This window comes from Symsagittifera roscoffensis, chromosome 1 (genome assembly GCF_963678635.1).
Source record: "Symsagittifera roscoffensis chromosome 1, txSymRosc1.1, whole genome shotgun sequence".
Lineage (NCBI taxonomy): Eukaryota > Metazoa > Xenacoelomorpha > Acoela > Convolutidae > Symsagittifera > Symsagittifera roscoffensis.
Window position 1 is genome coordinate 8,149,739 of NC_087062.1, and position 24,025 is coordinate 8,173,763.

The following is a 24,025-nucleotide window of genomic DNA, read 5'->3' on the forward strand; positions in this document are numbered from 1 at the left end:
AGAATAGTCTGTGGAATCGAAAACCTTTGCTTCGAAACTTCGTCAATCCGTGCAACAATAAACCGGTATATATTAACGAAAGGTTATCAAAACATAATTCGAGATTGAAAATTGAAGCTGAATCGAGAGGCATGATAGTTTTTACATGTAATTCTACACTTTTTTTGTGAAAGTTTAAGATATCGGAGGAAAACTCAAAACTGTCAAGGTGGATACTATGGAGGAGTTGGAGGGCCTCAGCAACACTGCGGCTAGCAAAGTCAACACCATCAGGTCAGCTAAAACTAATTCGAAAGTTTTGTATAGTAAGGTTTTGAAGGACAATATAACACCGGCTAAAAAGCGTTTTCGCTTTCAAGTTTCACCATCGCCAGCATCTACAAATAACGAAGAAATGCAAACTCTGATATGTGATTTGGTCAAGCATATGGATGATGATAATGACTTACTGGATTTCATTAAAGGATTCGTGGGTGGTACTATGCAGTCATATGAAACAGTAAACGAAGAGTAAAGTACTTTCAACATAGAAATTAACTTAACCTTAACTCAACCACTTAATTTTTTGCCTTATATTTTGTTGGACTTGGGAAACTTAATGAAGGCAAATACTGGGGGGAACTGAGAGCGTTTTTTTCCTTAACATAAGATCACTTAGAATACATCATGACCAGCTTTGTGTTTTGGTTGATTCACTCAAGCAAAAACCTTTAGTTTTAGCTTTATGCGAAACATGATTGACCGAAAATGATTGCTTGGAAATGTTTCAGTTGGATGGTTATCAGGAAGGGGGTTTTAAAGTTAGGAAAAAAAGGGGTGGTGGTGTAGCTTTTTTTGTAAAAACTAGAATTGAATTCATTCTTCAAGATCTGAAATCAGATTTGAAATATCTATTTATAACCGTTTGCAGCAATTTAACTGAGTTTTTTTACTTGCGTTGTCTACAGACCACCTGATCACACGCGACTAAAATTTGTGGAAAATCTAGATACTCTGTTCAATGAACTTCGATTCTCAAAAAGAACACCTATAATTGTTGGAGATTTCAATATTGACATATTTTCGAATGATAGGAAACCAGAAGTTTTAAGTTCTAAATTGCTTCTGAAATCTTTTTACTTGGATATTTTCTTGAGTGAACCAACCAGAGTCACTAAAAATAGTGCCACCTGCATTGATCATTGGTTAATAGAAGAATTTTTTCCAGTGACAGTTATTAAATCAACAATTAGTGACCACTATGCTTTGTTTGGTGAATTGCCATTTACTATCGCTAAAGCTGATAAAAAACGGTTTGTTATGCCAAAAATGTTAAAATACTGAATCATGACGACAACTTACTTAAACTACTATTTCTCCTACATATTGAATTGGAAAAATTGGGCGTAGATATTTCCGTTAAAAAATTCAGTTTTTAATTCGGCCGATGATTAATATTTTCGATAGGTTTTGCACTTCTAAATTAGTTGATATCAAAAAACTTTCGAAAAAAAAAACGTGGATAACTAAAAATATTCAAAAACTGTGCAAAATTAGAGATACTGCGCATAAAAAAAGATTACTTATCCCAATGATGAAGCAAAAAGAAAGTTCAAACGATTGAGGAATGAAACCAAAAAAAAACAAATTGCGATAGAAAAGCGAAAGTTTTATGACAATGAATTGGGTAACTCTACTGATTCAGTAAAGATGTTTCAAGTTTTTAATAAGTCTTGCGGATAAACGAAAACTAGTTCGAATAAATTATAGGCGAATGATTTGAATAATTTTTTTGTAACCATTGATCCTCAACTGTCGAAAAAATATTGGGGATTTCAAATATGTTGATAGAATCTCTCGCAATTGCGGGACTTTTGTTTTCTTTACCACTGACATTGACGAAATGGCAAACAATGTTAAGAACTTAAAAAACAAACATTCGACTGGTCATGATGGGTTGAGTAATATGATGGTTGAACTTTGTGCACCAGTCATTATAAAGCTCATGGTTGTTTGCTTTAATGAAAAGTTCATCAAAGAGACTTTTCCTGATGTTTGCAAAATTGCCAAGGTAATTGCTTTATTCAAAAAAGGAAGTCACATTGATTTTAACAATTACCGGCCAATTAGCCTTCTTTCAACAATTAGCAAAGTTTTTGGAAAACTCATTTACCGACGAAATATTTTACAGAAATTCAAAATACTTTGTCCTGAACAATTTGGGTCCAGGCTAAAGCACTCATGTATACATGCAATTACACGAATAACTGAATGTTTGCGCACATTTTTGGAGAAAAAATATTATGGAATGGCCCTCTTTCTGGATTTTGAAAAAGCATTTGACACTGTTGACCATGATACTTTCATCATTAAATTAGATTTTTAATTTTTGAGTTTGTTACAGAACTATTTAACTAACAGGGTAGAATATATGACTGATGGAACCATAAACTCAATTATTAATGAAGTAACTGAAATAAGTTTTTTTGCTGATGACACTGCAATTGTAGATTCTGGAAAAACACAAATGATTGTAAAAGAATTCAGCAAAGATGTCCAGAGCATAAATGACTGGTGCAATGTCAACAAGCTATCGATTAATACAGACAAGAGTAAACTAATGGCTTTTGGAAAAAACTATCGGATTGCAAAATTTCAAGTGCTGGCCAAACTATGGAAAATATGGATAGTTTTAAATATTTGGGTATCGAAGTTGACAAAAAACTGAATTTTTTTAATCAAACTTAAAAAATTTGCAAAAAGGTGTCGAAATTCAAGGGTGTTATGTACCGAGGAAAATAATGTTTCTCTAAACAGTCATTAGTATGGCATACGTGATGCCGAGAACTTCCTATGGCTTGATAGCGTACGGATGTACTTCGATACAGAAAAAAATTATAAGAACCATTTTTTTTTTCGTAAGTGTGATCATGTGTCCTAGTAATTTTCGAAATATCAGCTGCAAAACGTGTATAAAATAATCATCATCTAATTATGTTCTGAGGCAACGTTTCAGTTCTTGGAAATGTCCCCCTTAAATTTTTTAAATCTTCAATCAAGAAAGATGGGTAGACCCACGCGCAGGGGTAGTTTAGGATGTTTGTCACTACCTTTAAGAAAAACAAAATTAGCTCAAAATTCGGTATCTTACAAAACTCTGAAATGTTTCAACTTTTTGTTGTCAAAAGATTTGTTACCCCTCAACCTTAACGAATATTCTGACAAGCAAAAGAAAGATTTTTTGTCAAACTTAAAAATATATACCTGCATGACAATCGATTGGTTGTTGACATGCTAATAGGATGATTTTATGTGGTATCCAAGGGTGAAACGCTAATAACTCTGTTTTTGCCTTCACTCATTTACCTAGGTTTCTCTCGGGTTACTGCCAGTTGGGCTGTACTGCCCGTACAGTAACCCTGATGCAGTTTGTTAGTTCATTAAGGTTCTCTAAACTGATTCTAAATTCAAATTCAAAAGTTTTATGATTTTGATTTCCTTTGAAGATCAATTTCATGTTTAATTCACAAATGGTGTTAAAAAGGTCAAGCTGCTCGAATACGACAACCGGCAGTATTAAGAAACAACTAGTTGTACACCAAGATTGAAAAAAAAAGAACCCTCTTTTGATGAACCTACTACTGATAATTTAGAATCATCTACGAATTTATTTTTGTTACTATGTACACGTACAACAACAGTTCAAAAGAACTCTAAGCGTAAATCAAACCGTTAAAACGACTCTAGTTTTTACAGCAAAATTTGTCATTCAAGGAAGGTTCTGGCACACCAGTTTAATCTCGAGCATCTCAGCAAAGTTTGATAGGTCTTTCCAATAAAACTGTTTTCAATTCGTTTGCAGTTTAATTATATAGAAGCCAAGTAGAGCTTTATTTCTTTTGCGATGAGGATTAAAATAATTTGAATTAAACCAAGTTTTTAAAAAGTTTGACTAACAATATGTCCTAAAAATTACTACAAGTTGAGTTAGGACCGATGTGGTTAACTCATAGAGTAATTTCGGATAGGGTACACCGTCTGCTCGTCACGCTATCTTATTTTCGGCCGGATAGATTCGTGCAACTTCTTAGTCTAATACCGATCCTAATCTTACTCTTATACTATCTAGTCTCAGGGTGTTTAACTAGTCTCTGCTAAGCTCAATAGATCTAGGGTATACTGGTTTATTGCGGCTGCTGAAGTTCTCTTGGAGAGGCAACTAATTTCTAAGTTAAACTCAAATCTCTCTGGTGCTGAAATTACAAGTAATTTCAGCACTTACAAATAAGTGGGTTGTTAGTTAGATGGATCATGATTGGTTAATATTAAATACTTTACAGTGGTAAAACATCTAATTTATCCAATCATAAAATATAGTTTAGATCAGGTTCCACCCATCCGGGTTTTACAGAGTTTTTTAGAATTATCTTTCTGCAATTCAAAGGATGGATGATGGACGTTGGTATTTGGCGAACATCGTACTTTTGTCCGGTTTCTCTTTTTTAGAGAAGTTCCAAGACGCTGAAGTGAGGGGCATCAATCGTTGTGTCTTCTTATGACAACGATGGTGTTTCCCAATGAAATCAATCTGATTTCAGAATGGTTTGCTATGACGGGTTTTTCTGTTTTATGTAGAGAACTTCTTTTGTGTTCGACCTCGTCTGGGAATGGCGTGGATATTGTGCGTGGAGGGAATGCCTTGTAACTCGGATCTGTACGTATACTTGAACATCGAGGTGGTCATTGGTCTAGTTCAATGAAGTCCTTTTCTGCGAAGTCAAGTCGTACTCTAAATCCTTTGAGTTTGTGATTGTGGACGGCATATCGGTTTGTGGTTGGCCATTCTTTTTTAAAAGTAGTGGGGTCATTTTGTCTTTGGATGTTCGTCTTTGTTGTTGTGTGATGATCTATATACTGCAAGGTATAGTTTACGTTTATAAAATTTTTATTAATTCAGTTTTTAATTATGATTTTGGTTAGTTGTTTTCACAAAAGCATTTTGTTTTAGTTCGGTTATTTTGAAGAGTTACTCACCCTTGAGTACCTCTTATTAAAAATAGAAGTGTGGTCACAAAGCGTGGATGTAGCACGGTGGGTTAGGCCGGCTATAGAGCATGCTCAGGACGTCCTCTCTGGTGGATTAGGCCAGGAGTGGGAGTATGATTTCGTGTTGTTTCTGTGAGAGGTCCTGTTATGTGATAACATTTTATGTTGGGTTTATGGTGGTTTTTCTTATGTTTCGTTGGTTGTGTCCTTTTTTCAAAAATCAAATTGTTTTTGGTATGGGTTTGTCTTTCGACTTTTTTGTGTTTTATTATTTCTTTCTTAGACTTTATAATAGTCTTCAAAAGAATAAATTATCCAGTTTTAAACTGGGTTAATCCGGTTTGGGTACCGTTGGTTTTCTTTTCTTAGTCATGCTATTATTCTATGTTTTGTGGTGTTTAGTAAGCTGCGTTGGTTAGTTTTGTTTAGTATATAATTCCTTTCCAACCGGGTTAAAGGAAAGTTTGAAACTTGTTATCGCTTGTTAGAGTTGTTGAGTGTGAAAGCTTGAAACTGAAATTCATTATTTAAACAATTCTTCGTGGGCGAGCTGTGCGAGTTTGGATAGAATTCTTGTGCGAGTGAATGAAAATATCAAAAGGTTAGTACTGCATTTTCATTTCATCAATTTACTACATAGAATTTTAATTTTACTGCTTGTTTTGGGGAAAAATTAAATTACAAATTTTCATTTTTTATGAAATTTACTGCTTTTGGGGAAACAGTTTATAAATCAATTTACTACATTTGGTATAAATTTTATCAGTTTATCTTGTGGAAAATATTAGTGAAGTGAAGAATTTTAACAAGTTCATCTTTTATTTTGCTTTTTTGTTTCTTCAGATGATCCTGGTATGAAGAGTAAAGATCTAAATGAAACATGAGTAAAGAATGGTTAGTATTTATTTCAAATTTATTAGTGAAAAATATGTATAAATTATACTTACCTGTTAGTCGTCGGGGAAAAAACCGTGGGGGAAGATGTCGTGTATTAAGTCGGAGTTTGTTAGTAATTTTGCTAGTATGCGAATGATGTTTTTAGTTTGAAGCAGTGGCCAAAGCAATTGAAGTGCTTTAATAGTTTTTAGTTCTTCAGTGCCAACTGCAAACTCATAAGGTGTGTTTTGAATGAGGTTATATAATTTGTGATTGTATTTAGTGTTGTGGATGAATTCTAATATTGGGATTTCTATAGGTTGGATAAATTCATGTGGGATAAGGAAGGGTCTGGATTCTTCTGCGTTAAAGGTCTTTGTGATGGGACAAAATATATACATTTGGGTTATGGGATCATAATTGCGGAGGATGCCGTGAAGGTTAGTATCTTTGATGCAATATGTGACATTAAGAAAAAATGGTGAAGTGTATTTAGAGTTAAGGAACTGAAAACGGTGGTGTGGTTGTCTTGATGGAGTGTGTAGGTCAAAATGATTTTGTATGAAGCGATAATATGTATATGTGTGGGTTTGTTTAGTGCGTAACATAATGTCGTGTGAGCAGTGCAAATCGCGTTCATGTGGTGCAAGGAAGTAGAAGGTTAGTGAAAATAATTGAAATTTTTCTTTTAAACTTTCGTAAGCTTGCATGTCGGTTAGTGCTTCAGAAATGATGTGATCAAATTTTCGATCAAATATATTGAGTGTAAATACATATGGTGTTTTGATGAAGAATTTTTCTGTTAATTGTGGGTTAGCGAAGCGATCATCATCTAATAATTGGTCTTGGTTAGTTCGTATGATGTTATGATCGTAATATTCTAGCGTAAATTTGTTAGCTCGGGGTGCAGTGAATGTTTTTAGTGATTTTTTATATCCTATATAAGTAAATTGTCTATGTGTTAGTGGTGTGGTGAGTCGATATAGCATATCTTGATTTCTTTCTATATCGTCATGAGTATTAGATAATGGTAGGCAAAGGGGATTAGTAAAATGATAATATGATTCCAATGAATAGGTAGGCATTAAAACATGTTCATCTACAAAGCTACGTGTGTCGTTAGTGTCAAGAGGGGTGTTTAAAGTATATTGTGGAAATGAAGGTAAGGTGATTGCTAGAAAATCTTTCGTGTTAGTGTGATGTGGATGATTAATATATTCACGGGCACTTCCTGGTTTGGTTGGGAATGGATGGTTTGGGAATTTTCTTTTAAAAGTGCGATAAGCTCTATTAGTGCTTTTTGATGATTCGGTGGAAGTGGATGATTGTGCTAATGATGCAGAATAAGCTGAAGAGGGTGTAGGGGTAGGTGGGTTTGAGGATTCTATTGTGGAAGAAATCTGATTTATAGTGGGGGTGTTAGGGTGTAATAAATGTTGTTGTAGGGTGATAAAATTATCGAGTTCTTGGGAGATTTGGGGAATATCTGGAGAATTGGATGATCAATCTGAATGAAATGAAGAGTAGGTTGGGGTGACTTGTGAAGCATAAGAGGGTGTAGAAATGGATGGGAGTGGGTTATTTGGTGGGATTGGTTGAAAAGGGGGTTTTGAAAAAATTGAGGAGTTGGTTTGAAAATGATTGGATGGAGATGGTTCAGAGTCTGCAAATTCATCAGGGGTTTCAATATTAGGGTTATTGAGTTGTGAAATGGAGTATAAAACTGAAATATTTAAATTAGTGTCTGAATTCATGCCTGATGTTATATTACTAGTTGGTAAATCGGGTGGCGGGAAAGCAAAAAGTGGAATTATTGTAATTGGAGTGTTGAGGTTGGTTGGATGGGAATTTGAGCGGTGTAGGGATCCAAGTTGTCGGCTCATCGTGGGCTAAAAAAATTATTATTTTGAGACTGAAAAGCGGTGGTATGGGGTTGTTCGATAATTTGTTCATATGTATTTTCATCTTGTGAATGATGTGTCATTATATGTTGTATGGGACTTTGCGATATGTTTGGTCTAAAATTTGGATTGTGTTATTGCTAAATTTCGAAAATTTCGTGGGACTAGGGATAATGGATGGTTATGTGGTAGGTGTTGCAACTGTGGTGCTGTAGGCGTTATTTCTATATTATTATGTTCTTCGTCGTACGTGTTCTGTCTTGTCGCTATTTTTGTGTTATATTCTTTTATTTGTGCGTCTAAAAGAATTTTGTTTATTGATGATGAAAAAAATCCAAAAAATCCTGCAAATAGTATGCGTGCTACACTTCCTTGTCTATTTACTTGTGTGTGTATAGCACATGTGTTATAGATTCCTTTAAAAGTGAAAAAAGAAATCCTATAAAGTTAAACATTGCGTATAAAATAGTTAATTTTTCTAAGATGTAATAGGGCCATCCTAGAAAATCGAGAATTTCCTTTTTTAGTGTAACAAAGCTAAAAATATTTATAGGTGAAATATCTTGTGGTCTGTATTTTTCACCATTTAGATATATATAGTCTTTAATGTCTTTAAAATATCCGCTATAATCTTGTGTATAGATATCTGCAAATCCTGCTGTTTCGGCAAGTTTGCGTAAGTTTTGGTCAATTGATTGTCTTTGTATAGTGTCCATTTGTGTTAATAATTCTTGGAATTGTGTTGTTCTAATGTGATGTTGGATATCGGATTTTGAATATATTCCAATTGATTGTAAGTCGATATTTGGGTTTTGAGCAATAGCTCTAATGCTTTCTGGTGAAAATTTTTTGAGTGATTGCATTAATGTGGGGTATGGGGTAAAAAGGTAATATTTATCTTCATCAGGGTTCAGTTGTACTACATTGTGGCTATTTTCTGATCCACATGGGACTGCGGTATCCCAGAAATAGGTTCGTCTTGAAAGTGTGTCAACGAAATGTACTTTATTCTTATAAAAGATAGGGATTCTTCTATAGCATCGTTTATCTTCAAAAACATATAGTGGTGATACTTTTTTGGTACAGGTATAAAACCATAAAATGTTTCCTTCGTAGTCTAAAAAATTTGATCTATTTCCTGATAGTAAATATCCTGCGTAGGGTATTTTTAATACTGCTAGTGCAAGTGATTGTAGGATTTGTGTCCGTTCTAATTCGCATAGTTGGTGAAGTGTTTCTAATTCAGAGAGTGACATTTCCTGAAAAATTCGGCTAATTGTGTAGTCTAATTTCATATCTAAGTGAATATCATAGTGGATATTACCAAAATAAGAATTATTCATTAGTGATAGTTCTTGTAAACGTGTGCTTCTAGTGTCATGGGGCTTTAGATGTCCACCTGGTTGACCATTACTTTTTTGAAAATTAACTGGTATATATGATGTTCCTTCGTTTAGAGGATGACCTGTGGCATAAGGGTCAATTTTTATTTTTCCAGTGGTCATGTCGAAACCTTTTTCGTATTCAACTAATATTTCAGAACATTGTGTTTTGTAAAGTGGGTTTCTGTTTTTGCATGCAAGTTCTGTTTCTTGATATATTTGAAAACGTGTCAGTTTATTTTCTATATTGTGGATGTTTCTAAAATCAGTACTTTGTTTTCGTGATGGATTTACTTGTTCATATGGTATTGATTGTATGAATAATTTTTCGGGAAATTTTATCATTCGAGCGTGTATTTTTGCTACTTGAAATGTTGTACATGTATCTTCGGGAAACCAAACAATTGTTGCTTGTGTTCGTGTTGTAGGGTCAAAATAACCTTGATCGTTTTTACAAGGTAATCTAATTCCTTGATAGATCATTGTGTTGTCAGATAAATCTCGTGTGAGTAGTATTTTTTCGAGTTGTATTTTCCAATCGAAAAACATTATTTCTTGATATCCTTTGTTTTTTGTGTCTGCTTTGCAGTTTGATGGGTTATTTATACCAATGTGTGGTATCCAGTGTTTATCGTGTATGTCATAAGTTAATCTTCCGTGTGCGCCGTTGTATGGGTATTTTTCATCTAGTTTTATATGTCCTTGATATCTTTCAAGTTCTGCTTGATGTACAGAATCTGCAAAAACTTGGAAATATGTCGGTGTTTTTATTTCTTGTGATATTTAGTCTGAGTAACTCGTTTTTACAATCTTCGGGATTGAGATGTAAAAGTCGTTCGATATTACTCTGGTAGAATGATTCGTGGTCAAGTCGGTTTTTATTTCCATTTGAGACTTGTGAACAATGTATTTTCTTTTCGGAAAATGTTGCTGTGAATTTGTATCCTATAACTGTTGTTGCTCGGGCTTTTGAATAGAGTGTCGCTATTACATTTGTAGTTTCAATAGCTTGTGGTTCTGTTTCGCATTGTGATACTTGATTTATTGCATATTTGTGTAGTGTTTTTTGTTCATTTTCTTCACAATCGTAATGTGTTACTAATAAGTCTTGGGGTCCTGTGCGGGGAGAAGGATTTATATTCTGATCGGAAATTACTAGAAAAAAAAGTTGGAGAAAAATTAATATTTTTAGAATATACATGTGTATGATAATCCTGAATATGGGTTATAAAATGTGATGTAACCAATTGTCTTTTTGGTATATCTGTCGTATTTATATATTACTTCAGTTGTTATAAATGGTGGTGGTAGTGATTGAGCTGTTATATTTGGTGGGTTTAATGGGTAAGGATGTTGAGCAATGTTGTTTAGTTTAACCGTGATTTCAAATTTTAATTGTAGACTATTTTTTGGAGTATTTGGATGTTATGATCACGAATGTCTTCGTGGATATCTTGTCTATATTGTAATCTATTAAGTGCCCAGTTGTGGAGTCGGTTACTTTCTGGGTGCTGTCCAAATAATGGTGGGGGTGCTGTGAATGTATTCCAGTCTAATCTTAGAGGGATATTTGTTGATGATTGTTCTCGATATCTAGCGTCGAGATTATTTGGGAAATTTAAAGGAAAAGGTGTCGGTGAAATTTGGTTTATTGATGGTGTTGATGGTAGTGATAATGTTTCTGGTAGTGATGATGATGTTGTTGTATCGGTAGAAATATCTATTGGATCATTTATTAAGTTGGGTTCACCTTGTGTGAATGATTGTGTTGTCCAATATGGTAGTCGTGATGTTTGGTTTGGGGGGTTAAAGGGATTTTTGCGTATTTGTTCAGATGTTGGTGTTGAACCTAAATAATCTGAGGGCAGACTTGAGGTGCTACGTTGTGAAAGAAGCGTAGGGGTTTCTGGTAATATACCAATTGGGTTTTCCGGAGTACTTTGTGATGGGGATTGGGGTATATCAAAATGAACTCGGGGGGTTTGAAAATTTCTGTTTCGTCGTGGATGTATAATTTGTCTATTTATTTCAACTGTATTTTAATTTTGACTAAGATTTCGTATTCTACTTAATTCTTGTGGTAGTGTTGGGTATAAGTTATATGTTGGTTCACTTAGAGGTGCTTGTCGTTGAACTGGTTCTAGTGGTTCAGATAAGCGAGCGTGTCGTTCTTCAAAGGTATATGGGTTATCTTGGAAAGAAATTCGTGTAGATGTTTGGGGATTTTGGGTAGTTGTAGGTGGTGTCGGGTTTTCTTGGGATGATGTCGGTGAAGACTGACTGTGTGATTGTTGGTTAGCAATTTTTGAGGGTTTTTATTGAATCTTTTAGTGAAAAAATTTATGTTTATTGTAGTATTCTTCTAGAAAAAGAATTAAAAGGATTGTTGCTAAGGCAAATGTTATGACTGCCTTTTTTATACATTTGCATATTGTCAAGATGAGGGATGATAAAAATGTTATAAAAATTACAAACAGTAAAAAAATCTCTGTTCTACTAAAAATGGTTCGTATCATTTAGATAAGTTTTGTATCTCGTACCCGTGAATATGGTCAATGGCTTTTGAAAGTTGGAGGTATAGTTCAAATAGTGAATAGAAAATTTAAAAAATATTGCAAAAAATGATTAAGATTATTACAAAAGCTTCAAAGGTATCAAAAAGAAATATAAATAAAAGTTTAAATATTGTTAAAAAGTTTATGAAAATGTTGAGTATTATGTTGACTGATCGAGAGAAGAGCATTTAAGAAATGGCTTCTTGATCGAATATTTTTTGTTGTTTGGGGCAATTTTCAAGTGTGGTCGAATTATTTATTGGTTTTTTGACAAGTGGGTTGAGTTTTGTGAAAAATTGTTGGGGGCGAATTTTATGGTGTTCGGGAGGTCTTCTTTTACTTTATTTTTATTTGTCAAGTGATCTGGGGTATTTTTTAGATTTTTATACTTTAGGCTAATTTAATATGGTCGTTCTTTTACTTTAGGCTAGTTTAACATTTTTGTTTGGGGGGTATTTGAGGTCTGAGTTGGGGAAATATTGTTGATCTTTGGGTTATTAGATAAGGGAGGGTTATGATATTATGGTGATATTTATTTTAGTTGTCAAGTTGGAGTGGTTTGCTTATTTTTGACCTGGAGGTCGTAAAGTTATAGTTATAGATATGCCTGGAGTTTAATATCTTTCGTCTAATTGGTTTGTGTTAGAGTTATAGGAGGTGACGGATTGAATGAATCTTATTGGCTAATTTTGAACTAGAATCGCTGCGTGTTTGTCAGCATGTTATTTTGAAAAATGAAAGTTTAAAATGTTTCAGAGGTGCAAAGATTATTGATTGTAAAATTAAAGTTGTTTTTGAAATTCAACTTTCTTTAATATTTTAGATTGTGGAATGAATGTTTTGTAGTTTTTGCGTGGTTGATTTCTAAGTCATGATGACTCTCTATGTTCTGATTTCTCTAATTGTTCTTGGGGTATAATTTTTTCTGTCATTTTTCTATTTTTTCTTTCTTTTTGATGTATATTTTGATCTAGCTTTTTTGTATTGTTTTTCGTTGTAGTTGATTTTTTATTTTGGTTTTCGAGGTGAATGTCATGTTGTTCTTTTGTTTCATTTTCCGTATGTGGGTTATTTTGAATAACTTTTAAACCTGTGAAAGAACATAATTGAGTTAGTTCGCGTAGTGCGTATTCTTTTGGGTAATAAGGTAGTAGATTGTTTCGATGTTGAACAATTTCTTTTTGGTCTGAGTCGGTGATTTTATATGTTACGTCAGTGGGTTTGGCAATTATTTGGTATGGTCCTTTACGAAGGGGTTGTAATTTTTTAGAAATTCCTTTTTGAGTGTTAAAATTAGGTATTAAAACAAATGTTCCAATTTTCAAATCGGAGGCTGGTGTAAAGCGTGAATTTATTTGTTCATTAATGTTTCGCCTTTGTAACAACTTTTTTGTTACTTTTTGGTAAATTTCATTGTGTTTTTTATCTCTATTTAAAATCCATTCGGTGTGTGTACCGGAGGCTAATTTAAGAATTTGTGGGTGATGAAAATGATCTTCATCATATGTGTGTAAAGGTAGGTTATAACAAATTGAGTCTTTATTCGGTTGACAATGACTTTGTGCGTTTTTATGAGAGTTTGCTGTAAACATAATTGGTTTACGTGGCTTTTGATTAAAAACCATTTCATATGGTGACATTCCTAGAGTTGTCGTAATTTGTGAATTATATGCTAAGGGAAATAATTTTACATCTGCTGACCATTCGGTGTATTTTGTATCATTTCCATTGATGATACATCTAAGATATTCTTGTAGTGAACGGTTCATACCTTCGACTAAGCCGTTTGTCCAAGGTGCATGAGATGTACGTGGTTTGTGTTTAATGTTATATAAATGACATAATGTGAATTCTGTACCGTTGTCTGTAACTAAAATTTCGGGTAATCCGAACTTGGCTATCCAGTGTTCATAAAGTGTTGTGTAAGCGTAATAAGCGTTACAATGGGGTACTGGGTTAAGTGCTACATAATGTGTAAATGCGTCAACAATTACCATAATGTAGGAGTTTCCTTCAGATGATGGTGAAATTGGTCCTTTTGTATCGAATGAGATACGATGGTTAAAGTATAAACTTTGTCCTTTAAAATCTTGTTTTTGTGCTATTTGTTTCTGAATTGGATAAGGTTTATTTAGCTGACATACTATACAATCATTGCATAGTACTTTTATCCAAATTGGTGCATTTGGGAAATAGAAATTTTGTATAAAATTTGAATATGTTTTCTCTGATCCAGAGTGTCCTTTAATGTTTTGTGTATGTGAAATGTTAAAAGCTATGAGAATCATACTTAAAGGGAGACAGGGAACTGTAGATTCATTTAATTGGTATTCTAGAAGGTCTGTGTTTTCATTAATTGTTGTATTATTAAATTTTCGAAAATATCGGAGGAGTGTTTTATTTCCTAAAATTGTGGTATCTGCCTTTACGGGTTTAGTTTTGTATTTGTGCCATGATTTTAGTTGTCTAATTACTGGGTCAAGATTTTGATATTGTTTCAAGGTATTAATTGTAATTTTATCTGTTGGGGGGAGAAAAATGTTTTTAATTTCTAATTTAGATAAAGGAATTGTATCAAGTGGGTCATGGAGGTCAAAAACTTGATTTATTGTGTATTTTGAATCATTTGTTTGTGGTCCTGATAAATGATAGATTTTCTTTTTCAATTAACGGAAAAAGGTCTTTTTTATGCGAGTGTTGTTTTACTCTTTTTTGTTGGGTGTTATTTTTTATCCATTGTGAGTATGGAATTGGTTTGAAAGTTGATGTTCCAAGTAGATCAACTTCGTAGTGGTTATTTTGGAAATCTAAGTAAAGTGGGAAGTGTTGTAGGTTATTTATCTGTGACTGTTCAATGACAGTTTTTACTGCATATTTGCATTCTAGTCGGGGTGATGTTTCGTTTTCTGCAAGGTAAAATTTTATATTTTTGGGTATTTCAACTGTAGTTTTTCGTGTAAGTAATTCAGGTGGTGTATTTCGACTTAATGTATCTGGTAATGCAAGATTCTTTCCTGCTGTCCAAACTATATGTAAGTTTGGAAATTTCATTAGAATTAATTGAAATCTATAAACTCGGTGATTTGGGTTTGACTTTTGTGTAAAGAGAAAAATGATTGGTTTGTGATCTGTGAATAGAACTGATGGATGTTTTGATCCAAGTATCAGAAATTCATATTCTGTAAGTGTATAAATTATAGCTGTACATTCTCTCATTAAAGTTGAGAGTCGTAGCTCTGCTTGAGTGAATAATCGAGAATTTGCTGATATAAGGTTCATTTTATTTGTACCATTGTGTGAATGTAATAATGCTGCGCCGATGCCAAAATTTGAAGCATCGCACATTGCATAGAATGGTTGATTTGGATCTGGAATTGTATTTGAAATTTGTTCAGTTAGAAGTTTTTTAATTTCTTCAAATCGTGTTTGATGTTCTGTATTCCATTCAAAATTATTTTGTTGTCTGAGGATATTATAGAATGGTCTCAAATATAATTGCATTTTATAAACGTATTTGCTTAAAAAATTTAACATTCCAAGGAATTCTTGGATTTTCTTTTTGTTTGTTGGTGGTTGAAGTTTTTGGATAGCATCAATGCGTGATTTTAATGGAGTTATTGTCTTTCTTTCTATATTATGTCCTAAAAATTTAACTCGTGTTAAAAAGAAGTGTGACTTATCGGGGGCGGCCTTCAGATTTTGGTTCTGAAGTATTTTGTGATAGTGTTCTAAAACTGTAAACAATTCTTTTTTTTTGTCTGTGATTGAATAAAAACATCGTCTAAATAGGTGATTGCGCTTTTCTTGAGTATTAGTGGTCTAAAAATTTTGCTCATAAAAGCTGAAAATGCTGCTGGTCCTATGGATATTCCATAGAATAGGCGGTTGAATTCATATTGTTGATTTCCAATAACAAATTGCGTTAAACGTCGTGATTGTTCATCTAGTGGCATTTGGTTGTATGCACTATTCATATCTGCGGTTGTAAAGTATTTTCCGTTTATTTTTGTTAAAATAACTTGTATTGGTTCAATAGGCCAATTGCATTTTGATTCGTCTATTAGTGAATTAAGTTATCTAGCGTCTAAAACTATTTTTAATGATTCTCCTTTTGCTAAGATGATAACAGGGTTAATAAATGTGTTACCTTTTGGTTGTTCTTCTTTGTTTACCGGTGAGATAATTTTGTATTGCTCTAAGATATCCAATAATCTGTTCATTTTATCGTGTAAATGAATTGGTACTTTACTTGCTCTTTGTTTTTTGAAAACTGCGTCAGGTTTTAACGGGAGATGTAGTGATGAACTGATTTTGCCAACATCAAATTTGGATGTTGCATAGACTGATGAATATTTTATTAGCTGCTTGGCTAACTTGTCAAATTCGTCTTGTGTTATTTGTGAATGTTGGAAGTTAAACATTGTTAAAAATTTCTGTTGATCCTCTGTATAGTTATTTATGTTGAATGGAGGTTTGAAATATGGGGTTTTTGTGAAATAATCTGTATTTCTTTTTTCATTACTTATTATATTATTTATGGATAGTTCTTCGTTAAGGATTGTGGATTGACAAATATCTAATAATTGGAGTATATTATTTACGCGGTATGCTTTTTCATGCATTGGTGATATTGTAGCGTTGGTTTCGCAATATCCTAAAAGTCCTAAGGGTAATGTTACTTGATACGGTGTATTATTATATACATGTAACGAAATGATGTCTGAATTCGTATTTTTTAAATATTTTATGGATGAAATTGTGATTTTGAAAAACTTATGGATAGGTTTGAATTCAAAGTCTGACATAAAGAGTTGTTGTTTATTTTGATTTTTATCATATTGGTGAACTTGTTTTATTGAAAAATTATATATGTTTCCTGATAGTGGTTTCAGGTGTTTCCGTTGTTGGTTATAAATTGGATAAAATTTTGAAAAGAATGGTGGTTGTTTATTTAATCTTTGAAAAAATGTTAGGGCTCTGTTTTTTGTTTTTGTGTACTTGTCTTTGATTAGTATTTTACTGTTCAAGATGTTGATTGTTGATATATATTTCGAGATAAATGGTATTCCAATGATATTGTGTTTAATATCAGTGATATGAAATATTTGTTTAAATGGCTTGTTCAAAATTTTATTTTGCTCCATTGTTCTTGTGGGGAGAAAAAATAATTGAACTTTTCCATAGTTTACTAATGTTGATCCTTGTGCTGTTGCTAGTTTACTGGAGGTTGCAAGAGGCGTTAATTTTGGGTGTAATGTTTTGATTTCATTCCATGTGGGAATGTTAATTATGTTTGATTCTGCTCCTGAATCAATTAAAAAATCAATTTCAAGATCTGGTGGTTGAAATTCTTTGTTTCTTGGACTTTCTAAAAGAAATGGTATTGTCCAAATTTTTTCTTTGGGTTGTTCTTTTTGTACATTTTGGTAGATGTGATTTGTATTCAAGCATTTTGTTTTGTCATTTTCAGTGGGTTTATTTACAGTGTTAATTTCGTTAGTTTCATGTGCCATTTGTGTAGTATGGATGGGTTCAATATAATAATTGTGAAGGAGTTCCAATTGATTTTCATATATATGTGATGAAAAAGGTTGTTCATATATAATAGGTTCGTAGTCGTTTTCGACTGCTATCATATTTATGGAGATAGTGTTTTCTGTATCACTTTCTGTGTCTGATGATCCACAGTTTATTTGATTTAGTTGTAGTTCGTTATTTCCTGTGTCGTCAATACCTGAGGGGTCTGATGTTGTTTCTTCATTTGATTGTACTTGATTAATATGTCTTTGATGTTTGGGTGTACTACTTCTGTAGCGATGTTTAGAATTATTATAATGGTTATTATTTCTATGTGGTGATTAAGAATAATTTCTATATCGATTATTATAGATTGAATGTCGATTTTGTGAATTGTTTCGTTATCTGTTTTGATAATTATCGTTTGATCTGTGATAGTTTGATCTGTTATATGAATTATTTCTTGATCGATTGTTCGGGTAATTCTGATTTCGGTTGTTCGAATAACTTCTATTTCGATTATATGAATAGTTTCTATTTCTATTATATGATGAGTTTCGTGATTGATTGTTTGGATAGTATTTATTTCTTGTGTTTGATTGGGAATTGGATCTAGAAACAAATTGTGTTGTATTTGAATTTGATCTGGAGTAGTTATTTCGAATATTTGGTCGATTATAATGATTTTGTGAAGAATTCTGTGTATTTCTTCGTTCTGGTGATCTTCCTCTATAACTTGAGTTATATGGTGATTGATTTCTCGTGTAATTGGTGTTGTTCGGAAGTGGTTTTCCTGAACTGTTGTTGCTGTATACATTTTTGTTTGGTAGATTTTGATCTTTCTTCATGTATTGATAGAATGATTTATTTGGTTCTTTATATTTTTGAGGGTTGTTTTGGTTATCCTGTTGTTTTTGTCACATTCAGAAATACTATGTCCGTATCGTCGGCAATAATTACACCATTTTTTTAAAGATGGTTTGCCTTTAAAGTTTGGATGTTTTTCATACATATTTAGTATTTCAGTGATTTTTTCAACGAGGTCTGTATCTGATTCCTGTATGTTATTGATATTTGTTGTGTTTGTTTCGATTCGATTAACATATTGTAATTTCAGATTTTCTGTTTCTTCAAGTTTCATTGTGATTTCCGCTTGCTCTAGTTTGTCTACTAATTTTCGAAAATCTAAATCGGGTTCTCGAATTGAGGAAGGATGAGATGCTCTCTTTTTTATTGCTATTTTCCTTAATTGAGGTGTTAAGGTCATCATTAAAATTTCTGTCATTTTTGTAGTCATGTGTATTTAATGAAAATGCTTTTCGAACTAGTGTTTCGATACGTACTGCTAATTGTTTGATGGTTTCATTTGGTAATCTGCGAATTTCATTACATAAAACTCTTTGGTGTTGTTTATTTCTTTCGGAGTCAAACATTTTTGAAAATTCTTGTGTAAATCTTTTCCAATTTGATTTTATTTCTATTGGCAATACTGAAAACCATTTTTGGGCTGCGCCATCTAAGGTTGTTTGTATCAACGCTGTGCGTCGATGTATCCAATTTTGATGTAGTGGTGTATTAATTGGTTCAGGTCCTATATTTAAAATTAAATTTGCTGTTACTGCATTTAAATAATCTTCTACAGAATATTCAGGGTCTGTTCCTGTGAATACCATTAATGGTTTGTTTGATGTTATTGATGATCCACCCATAAGGTATGGATTCATTGTCATTTGTAGTGATTCTGCGGCATTTGGCATTTGTGAAAAATTTGAAAGTTGATTTTTTGTTATTTCGTGTTGTTGAAGGTAATATGGGGGTGGTATTTCATTTTGCATTTGAGTTGGTTGATACGAGTGTGTGATCATTGGGTTTTGTGGCTGAATTGGTTGAAAAGATTGTGTATTAGTTGGATTTTGCATTTGTATTGGTTGTTGATTTTGTGTATCTGTTGGATCTGGAGAAAAAATTCTATGATATGTATATAGTTTTTGCGCTCCTTGTCCGCGATATTCTTGAGTATATGGTGCAAAAAAATCTGATAAGTAATCCGTATGATGAGGTGCTTTTTTATTTTTATTTTTTTGAAAGAATGGGTAATTTTCACTACGATCCTGTGGAGGATGTGAATTAGTTTGAAAATTTACTGAGTTGGTTGTTGTCATTGGGTTATCCCAATATCGAGATCTTACCTGATTATTATTATTTTTTCGTGGGGGATAGTTTGTTTTTGATGAATGTGGGTAATTATAATTGTGTTCTGCAAAAGTGTTTCTTGTGAACGTTCTTCGTGTTTTTGACGGTACTGTCATAGGTCTATATGTTTGATAATCCATATGTGAATATTTTGGAGCAACCGAAGGTTTAACGGTTGATTGTAAAGTTACTTGTGCTAGTGAAGTGTTTGTATTTTTTGGTGTTGTTAAATTTGGACGTATCGGTGAAATACGTTGTTGTGTAGTTGTTGTTGTTTGGACGATTTCTTCATTTATGAAGTGTGATGGTGTTTGAATATCTTGTTGTGTAAGATTCCTAGTTCCATTAAGGTTTTCATTGTGTATGACGGTTGAATTTAAACTGTTATTTCGCGTATCAGGTAAAAATGTATTGTAGTTTAATGGTGTTGCATCAATGGTTAATGGTACTACTCTTACATAATCTCTTTGATAAGATATTGTACTTATTGCTTGACTTGAGATTGATTGTGGGATGTTTATAAATGCATGATGAGACCATTCGGGGTCCCAAACGTAGTCTGACTGTTCTGTGATGGCGGTATCATCGTTTGAATTTTGAGGTCTGAAATTTTTTCTTGCTTGTAAAATTAAATCTATATTATGTGTGAAATAATCTATTGTAAACCATGCCAAAATTTTTTGTAAGTCATGTTTTGTATGTTGTGAAACTTCGTCTTTAGCGAAATTTTCTTTAATTATATGTAGGAAAGTTGAAAATAGTGTGATTTCATGTCGTACTTTTGTATGTTTGGATGTCTCAGTTGGTGAGATATTTGGAATTTCTGTTTTTTCTAATATTGAAACATAACTATATATTATCGCAAAAACTTCGTTAGTAAATATGGAGTTTGCTCTTTGTGAGTTATGATATTGTACGCTTTTAATATATTCTAAGAATACTTTTGAAAATTCTAAGTCAAGATCGTCTGTTTGAATTACATATTTGCGGTGATTCGGATTTGGTGTGCTGAATTCTATGGTGTAGATTCCGTATTGTTGTGTTAAATTACATATATTTTTCAGATAATGTTCTATAATTTGTCTTTTAATTTTTACATCTGGGAATTCTGCTTTGCATGGGCTGATTCCGGGTTCAAACAAATTTAGGAGTAAATTCTTGCAAAAGGTGATGCTGTCCTCTATTATCGGGTGCATCTACGAGGAAGGGGTAAATGTCGTCGTCATCTGGACTATCGTCACTTTGAGTGTGGCTGTGGCTCATTTTTTTGTTTAATGATTGTTAATATATAACTACCGATGTGTCTAATTGGTTGATTCCAATTATACAAGTGTACTGGTTTGTGTTTATATTGCTTTTTTATTCTTCTTTTTCCTCTTTTTGATGAATTTGAAGTTGTTTCTGAGTCGGAAAAATATAATTGATCGTGAATGGGACAATTTTTATCAATTGATTCTTTTAATTTATAGAGTTCATCTAAATTGCTGGCTTCTGATTCTGAAAATGCGTTTCTATTCTTTGAAAATCTTTTTCGTGTGATTTGTCTTTGTTTGTTTGTTATTTTCCTTTTTATTGTTAGTCGTTTTGTTCTAATATATCCAACTGTTTGTGTATGAGGTGTGATTACAAGATCATATTTTTTGTTATCTATTTCACAGTTGTGTAAAACGATTGTTTGTTTATTTCCTAGATTTTTGAATGACATAAGGTTTAGGATGAGGGATGCAAAAAGTTGTTAGATGATTTCTACTTTCTTAAACTGTTAGTCCTTACGATTTTTTGGTTAGCTTAACCTGGGTCTATTTGTTCAGGGTTGGAGAGAAAAGTATATCGATTCCGAAGAATGATTTTTTACTTTCTCGTGGCTAATATAAGCTAAGGTGTTAACTGGGACAACTGATGATTTTATGATTACTAACAATTTATTGTCATGCTACTAATATTTATTTTGATTTTCAATAAATATTTTTCAAACATGTTTTATATAAGACTGCAGAATTTAAGAAAACGATCTGAGATCTTTTTATCAATCGTTATTGTATATTAATAATTTTGTTTAGCGCCTGAAATGATCATGAAGATTGACTTCAAAATTTTATTTTTGCAAATGAAAATCTAAATTCATTGCTAATAAGATTCTAAATATAAAAGTTTGTGTTGGCTTTTGCCGTACTATCATATAACTATATGGTAAGTTTCTACTTTGTCGTATGTCGTCTCTTGTTCGAGGTCTTCTTACGATTCCGGGTAGTTCTGTTATCGTTCAGAATATCGGTTCTGATCTATTGAGTCGTAGAGACATTTCGATTAAATTATCGTCGTATAACATTTTGAAAATGTTTTGTCTAATTTATAATCTATTTTTGGTTAATTCTAAGCTATTAAGGTCTTGTTCGAGACTTATGGTCGCATCAGATGAGTTAGGACCGATGTGGTTAACTCATAGAGTAATTTCGGATAGGGTACACCGTCTGCTCGTCACGCTGTCTTATTTTCGGCCGGATAGATTCGTGCAACTTCTTAGTCTAATACCGATCCTAATCTTACTCTTATACTATCTAGTCTCAGGGTGTTTAACTAGTCTCTGCTAGGCTCAATAGATCTAGGGTATACTGGTTTATTGCGGCTGCTGAAGTTCTCTTGGAGAGGCAACTAATTTCCAAGTTAAATTCAAATCTCTCTGGTGCTGAAATTACAAGTAATTTCAGCACTTACAAATAAGTGGGTCATTAGTTAGATGGATCATGATTGGTTAATATTAAATACTTTACAGTGGTAAAATATCTAATTTATCCAATCATAAAATATATTTTAGATCAGGTTCCAAAGTCATTCTCTAGGACAAGGTCGAATCCAAAAGAAGACACACTGCAACAACACATACTGCAATTTTTTTTCAATTTTTAATAAATACTATGCAATGAATATTTAGACAATGGCAATAAGTTAATTATCTATCTTTTTGTTAATTATAAGGAAAATTAAATGAAAAACGTAGTACAAATCACATATAAATAAGGAAAGGAAACCTGATAGAAAAATAGACACCAATAGTAAAGAAGCCACAAAAAACCGAAAATGGAACAGCCAAAAAACGAGAAAACTTTTTACAATTTGTAATTACTTATTGAACAAAAAAAATCAATCCGATCAGTTTGATCAGCCAAAATTGGGACTAAACATAATATTTCCAGACGAAGCTTAATGATATGAACAAGAAACTCGCAGTTCACTAGTAGGTCCCCCAAAAGGCATGAAAATTGGAGTACAGGGAGCTTCTATAGATATATAAAGCAAATTGATTGTTATACCAGCTCAAACTGAGCAGAAATTTATGAGCAGTTCCAATAAAAGTTGTGTCAAAAGTGTCTAATCTGCACCGCGTAAATTTGCGACAAAACACAGGTGGATTTTTTTTATTGAACAATAACAAAAAACTCATCAGTTTTACACAGCAGCTTCCTCATTTATACCGTTCTAATTATGCCTTATTAATATTATTTTTAGGGAAACTCTAATTGAGGACAATTGTCACTCGGATGGGAGCGGCTATTTTCAAGGGCGAAAAAAATAATGGGCGAAGGACTCATAGGCGATGGAACAAAAACAGCCGAAAGTCAATTATTTGAATGAATCAATTGCCCTACAATTCAAAGGATTTCAATGAAGCAACATTTCGCCCCTCTTATAATGAAACCATTGAAACCCAAAAACTGTTTCAATTTGATGGCGGTCAGTGAAAATTTGAAGTTTTGTATAATTCTGCTGATTTTAGATTCAGCTAATAATAATATTAAGTCCCTGGAAGTATTTACTTTCTTTGCAATTTCTAAGCTTTCCTTTGAAATTGTGGGATACTTAAGTTTGACTGGCTGATTTGTTTCACCCATTCGTTCCTTCGCCTAAGAGGGATTCTACCCCACAAGTTTTTGTTAGCTGAGTTATTTCAAAAAATGCAGATACCTGATAAGATACTAATAGCTGATCGCACAGGAAAAAAGTATACAAACAAAATACTGTCTCATTTTTTGAAATCTCAGCTTTCGAATTTCAAAGAAAAAAATAGATGTCCTTGAAACTCTTCGAATAGGTAAAACAATTAATGATTGACACTTTTTTTTGATAAAACTAACCTACAAAGAGTTGTACAAAGTTCGGACAGACAAAATTAATTAAGAAGAGCATCTGTCTAGACATCAACGGAAAATAAAATTGAAATAAACAAAGTCGAAAGTTCATAAAGCAGTTTCGGGATCTACTTAAAAAAATTCAAGAAAAGGGAGGAGTTTGTTAATTAAATTACTTGCAGCGATTTTTCGACCAATCAGAATGCAGCAAAACTGAGTATACAGAAAATGGTTTAATGCGAGTTTACTGTTTTTATTTATAGGGGTGATTTTTTAGTAGATACAATAAGGAGGGAGATTGTTAAGTAGTTCCGAGTTTCGCTCAAACTCTATAGCCACGGCGGGCAATTGCATCCGAAGCCTCAAACGATTGTATAGTAAAATCTGGATGTTCGTCGGAGTATTCAAAAACTAGGCTAGCATAATCATCGGTTAATTGACGATCTCGC

General features: G+C 32.8%; 1 protein-coding gene across 1 annotated transcript in view; it reads left to right on the forward strand.

Moving 5' to 3' along the window:
• LOC134857153 (Bardet-Biedl syndrome 7 protein homolog) overlaps window positions 1–24,025 on the forward strand; it is a 159,762-nt gene that overhangs the window by 41,082 nt on the left and 94,655 nt on the right. The gene's annotated exons all lie outside the window — the stretch shown is intronic.